We start from the raw sequence: 6198 nt of genomic DNA on the forward strand, positions 1-6198 counted from the left end.
CATGAGGAGCAAATATTTTAGAGAGTGGTTTGCGTGTGATATGAACTTCCATGAGACATAGGAGCGGCATTTAGGCCATTCAGCCCAGCAAGTCTGCTCCACCATTTAATCATGGCTGATATATTACACAACTCCATTCTCCCGCTTTTTTCCCATAACTCTTGATACTCAAGAGCTTCTATCTGTCTCAGTCTTAAATATATTCAGTGACCTAGTCTCCACAGCCTTCTGTGGCAACGAATTCCATAGATTCACTCTCTTTGACTGAAGAAGTTTCTCCTTACCTCCTTACCTCCTTTCCAAATGGAGGCTGTGCCCTTGGGCCCTCATCTTTCATACCAATGGAAACATCATACCAACAACTACTCTGTTCAGGCCATTAAGTACTCTGTATGTTTCAATTATATCCCTCCTCATCTTCTAAACTCCATCGAGTATAAACCCAGAACCCTCAAATGTTCCTCTTATGTTAAGTTTTTCATTCCTGGGACCATTCTCATGAACTTCTTCTGAACGTACTCCAGGATCAGTACATCCTTCCTGAGATATGGGGCCCAAAACTGCATACAATACTCCAAATATGGTCTGACCAGAGCATTAGGGAGCCTCAGAAGTATATCCTTGCTTTTATGTTCAAGTCCTGTCAAAATAAATACCATCATTGCATTTGCCTTCCTAACTACTGACTCAATCTGCAAGTTTACATTAAGAGAATCCTGGACTAGAACTCCCAAGTCTCTTTGCACTTCAGACTTCTGAGCTTTCTCCCAATTTAGAAAATAGTCTATACTTCTATTCTTCCTCCCAAACTACCCCCCCCCCCTGTGGGGGAGAGGTCACTATACACCCCCCCCTTGTGGGGGAGGGGTCACTATACACCCTCCCCCCCCCCCCCCCCGTGGGGGAGGGGTCACTATACACCCTCCTTGTGAGGGGGGGGGGGTCACTAAACACCCCCCCCCTGTGGGGGAGGGGTCACTGTACACCCCCCCTGTGAGGGAGGGGTCACTACACTCCCCCTGTGGGGGAGGGGTCACTATACACTCCCCCCTGTGGGGGAGGGGTCACTATACACCGCCCCTGTGGGGGAGGGGTTACTATACACCCCCCCTGTGGGGGAGGGGTTACTATACACCCCCCTGTGGGGGAGGGGTCACTATACACCCCCCTGTGGGGGAGGGGTTACTATACACCCTCCTTGTGAGGGGGGGGGTCACTAAACACCCCCCCCCTGTGGGGGAGGGGTCACTATACACCCCCCCTGTGAGGGAGGGGTCACTACACTCCCCCTGTGGGGGAGGGGTCACTATACACTCCCCCCTGTGGGGGAGGGGTCACTATACACCCCCCCTGTGGGGGAGGGGTTACTATACATCCCCCTGTGGGGGAGGGGTCACTATACGCCCCCCCCCTGTGGGGGAGGGGTCACTATACCCCCACCCCCATGGGGGAGGGGTCACTATACCCCCCCCCCATGGGGGAGGGGTCACTATACACCTTCCCACACTGTACTCCAACAGCCACTTCTTTGCCTGCTCTCCTAACCTGTCCAAATCCTTCTGCAGCTTCCCTGTCTCCTCAACGCTACCTGTCCCACCTGGGTACATCTTTGTAACATCTGCAAACCTAGCCAAAATACCCTCAGTTCCTTCATCTAGATCGTTAATGTAAAAAACAAAAGGTTGTGGTCCCAACACTGGGCCTTGTGGAACACCACTTGTCACTGGCTGCCATCCATATAAGGACTCTATTATCCCCATTCTCTGCTTTCTGCCAAAAAGTCAAGCTTTTATCCATGCTAGCATCTTGCCTCAAACACCATGGACCTTAATCTTACTCAGTAGCCTCCTGTGTGACACCTTGTCAAAGGCCTTCATGAAGTCCAGGTGGATAACATCCATTGGCTCTCCTTGGTCTAACCTTTGAGGTTACTTCCTCAAAGAATTCTAGCAAATTTGTCAGGCATGACCTCCTTTTGATTAAACCTTGCTGACTTTGCTGTATTTTACCATACACTTCCAATTATTCAGAAATCTCATCCTTCACAATGGACTCCAGGATCTTACCATGATCAAGGTTATGTTAATCAATCTTTAAGTTTCTGTCTTTTGCCTTACTCCCTTTTTAAATTTCCTGAGGAAGTGTTCAATGTGGGCACAATTACAACATTTAAAAGACACTTAGATAAGTACATGAATAGGAAGGTTTATAGGTATGTGGGCCCGGAGCAGGCAGGTGGGACTTATTTAGTTTGGGATTATGTTCCGCATGGACTGATTAGATGGAAGCATCTGTTTCCATGCTCAATGACTCTATAGTAAGTGTTATTTTCCTGGTTTAATGTTAGTTTTGTTGGAGTAAGAACTTGGATGCATAGGTCTATTAGAATTTCCTGTTTCTGAGAAATACCTTTTGTAAGAAAATTTAAAACTTGCAAATGAGATTGTTTAGATGGCATTTATTAATTCAAACATCCAATCAAAATTTTTTTTAACGCTGCTGGTGAAGGTAGTGTGATAGAAAACATGTTGTCCAAAATGTAAGCATAATGGAGTAAGTTAAACATTTGAGAGAAAAATAATAAAAAATCGATTGAATTTTGTTATGGAATGAATGAGGAAGAATGGATGTAAACCACATGTTTTCTGGTCTATGTGTCATATACCTTGTGATGAAGAAAAGATTTGAAAAGATGTTTCATGTCATATAAGGAGACATGTAAAGCATACTTTTGTTTGGAGTCTTAAGTAAAATGGGAGAACATCTTGCTTTAATCCAAGGATACTGTAAGAAGATGTTTGCAGTTAAAAGCAAGTGACTGGAGTACTTTATGAGTTTTAAGTATCTCGAAGCACTGAGAGTGCGTGTGTGTGTTCTGTGTTCCGCTCCTCTACACTACCCTCGTGACTCAAAATTGACAATATAGTATTTTTCACTATCAAGGGTGTAAAAATGTTTTACAGTCACGAAATTGAGGAGGAACAAATGCACCAGCAAGCCCACAACCATTGGCAACCTCCAACAACTACCAAACAGCCTTCATATGAAGAAACTGCAACACAAGCTCCCCCTCAGAATGCAGAGAAGATACAGGAGGCTCAAAGTCCATTGTCCTTGATGCCACTTCGAAGTATACCACTGCAGGGTAATATTACAATTTCAGGAGATAATATGCTCATGGGCACAAATTTGGTAGTTCCATTTGGGAGTGTGTCTCTTGGAATAGACGTTAAGCCAAAGCCCTACATTTCTTCCCAGATGGATGGATGATATTCAAGGAAATGCAGGATCATTCTCCCCAGTGGTCTGGCAAATGTTTATCAATATTGTAAAATCATGATATATGTCACTTCAAGGGTGGAATTCTCCAAACCCCTAAATGACAGGGCAACAATGATAAGTCCGTTAGGAAAATCAGAAAAATCGATTCTCAACATCAAGGAAAAAAGTTGGAGTTTCCACCTGAGGTTTGAATGGCAAGACAAGGATTTCGCTAGTGAGTGGTGAAAGGCCTGTTTGCGTGTATTTACAAGGTAAAAACAATGACTGCAGATGCTGGAAATCAGATTCTGGATCAGTGGTGCTGGAAGAGCACAGCAATTCAGGCAGCATCCGACGAGCAGCAAAATCGACGTTTCGGGCAAAGACCAAACCACAGCAAGGGTTAACATCACTGGCCACACAGCAATGAAGATGCAGAGAAGTTGAGGAGGAACAAATGCACCAATATCACCTCAGCATGATGAATTAGCGCTGCATCAGAGAAGACTTAATTGACACCCACTTCCAATGGATCTGATTTGGGTGAAGTCTTCATTCATTGTCTGTAAATTTATTGTTGCACAAAAGGTAATCAGTGATGAAGGGCTTTTGCCCAAAACGTCGATTTTGCTGCTCGTCGGATGCTGCCTGAATTGCTGTGCTCTTCCAGCACCAGTGATCCAGAATGCATGTATTTACATTTCATTACTACTTGTTCTCATCTAAATCATATGAAGTTTGCTATTTTCCTAAATGGCAGAGAAAAACTAGATAGCAACAATAGTGACATGAAGGTCAGAGCAAAATCTGGTGGCTCCAACATGCTACTCTGAGTCTCCATTTTGGCCAGCCATCTCCAACACCTTGTGCACACTTCATGGGCAGCGACTGCTGGCATACTCCATCCACGGTGGTTGGCAATGGACATGCAGCGGCCTCATAACACCATTGCTTATCTGCAACTCACTTAGAATATCTTTTAGTGCTGCACTTTGGAACACCCCAACACCTTTCACCATGTCATTTCAAATTGCTGGTAGTCATCTCTGTGATGCAGAAGTAACAATAGGCAACCTTACAAATATCACCTGCAGGCCACAGTTTACAAAGGCCTCATATGTTGTATAGGGCAGGGAGCTGATTTCCTCTCACCTTGAGCTATTTATCAACATGCTGCTATGTGCAATGCTCCCATTCTTGGGTAATGCTGGGGGAGGTGGTGGGGGAGGGGGGGGGAGGGGGCAAGAGTTCGATAATTCTACCACATTTACAATTTCCAACTATATTTGTGTGACATAGCATTTCCAGTATACATCAGAATGATGTCCACAATGCCAAAAGTTCATGTACATTCATTCCATGGTCCTGCTTGGAGGAGTCCTTCATGTTCCACTGTGCTAAGGTCTGTTCTAAACTGTCATTTATGTCTGATGCAAAAGCTGACTGCTTACATTAAAAGAACCTGTCCTGTTTTTGATATTCCCCACACATATTCATTGAAACCCTCACCAACGGACCAAACCACAGCAAGAGTTAACATCACTGGCCACACAGCAATGAAGATGCAGAGAAGTTGAGGAGGAACAAATGCACCAATATCACCTCAGCATGATGAATTAGCGCTGCATCAGAGAAGACTTAATTGACACCCACTTCCAATGGATCTGATTTGGGTGAAGTCTTCATTCATTGTCTGTAAATTTATTGTTGCGCAAAAGGTAATCAGTTCTTAGTTATTCCCAAATGTAAATGCACTTATTTTTGTTTGAGCTACATTTTCCTTGTCACTGAATGACATGGACAATAATGAGACTGTGAAAATATGGCAAGTTTAGAAAAAATTAGATTTGCGATAAAAATTGAATAGAATAGAATTAGATTTGATTTAAAAATGTCTGATTTTGCACGAAAGTTTGAACTGCAACTTGGGAATCTAGCTAGTAAGCAATGAGAGGCCTATTTACACGAATTTACACGTCATTAGTACTTAATCTCACCTCATTAATTTGCAGTTTCCTATTCTCCCTCACGCAGGAAAGAAACGAGATGGTAGTAATTTCCAACATGAAAGTTAGAGGAGCTGTCTAGTTCATCCTAATTGCTGTTTGCTCTTCTGGGCCTCTGTTTTGTACAGCAGTCACCAGCAGTACAGGTTATTTTCCATTGGCAGCGACTACTTTCATCCCTGTTCACGGAGATTGGATTGGACATGCATAAACCTCACCATATCCTAATAATACATGTTCGGTTCACTTATAATAGTGATCTACTTCAACATTGCATTTTGGAGTACACCAGTACCTTTCATTGTAATGCTGCTATAAAACACTTTGCATACAGAGGTATGAACCCATCTCATGGTATGGAGCAGTTTCCATTTCAGTGTTCCTTGCTTGCTATCTTTACATTTGTTCACTTTTTGTCGACTTGGATACTTCCAGCATCTTTGCTTTGCTTTGCCTTACCTTTTTAAACTTTGCTGCTTATTCAGAACTTACAGACTCACAGACCTTCTGTCTTGTTTCTCCTTTTATTGCAGACACAAAGCATGTCATGATTGTCAGCAGTGATCAGTCAAGGGGATGGAAATGTTCCTGTATGGCACTGTGCTACATCAATGTTATACCTATAACATGTGCCAGCAACTTGTGTGACAAACACACTGCATGTGCTCAACCAAATGGCAATATCTAAGGGAGTAGTCCTCAGTTAGGTCAAGGGAGACTGCCTTAAGTCAAGGAGGGGCCCTGGCATAATAAGTAAAGGGCATCATCCAAAATCAACTCAGTGACTTGGACATGTTCAATCAGCTGCTTGGGCAAACCAGGGTCAGAGGGTCTGAGAGGTATGGGCCACAGTTAGATCTACAGGTGCAGGTCTGGGAAGTTGCCGTAGATCAATCAGGGTGGTAAGCAGAGTTCAGTCAGGTCTCTGGTC

This window comes from Chiloscyllium plagiosum, unplaced genomic scaffold (assembly GCF_037043375.1).
Source record: "Chiloscyllium plagiosum isolate Xiang-an unplaced genomic scaffold, Cpla_swu_hap1 HiC_scaffold_22, whole genome shotgun sequence".
NCBI classification, from domain to species: domain Eukaryota; kingdom Metazoa; phylum Chordata; class Chondrichthyes; order Orectolobiformes; family Hemiscylliidae; genus Chiloscyllium; species Chiloscyllium plagiosum.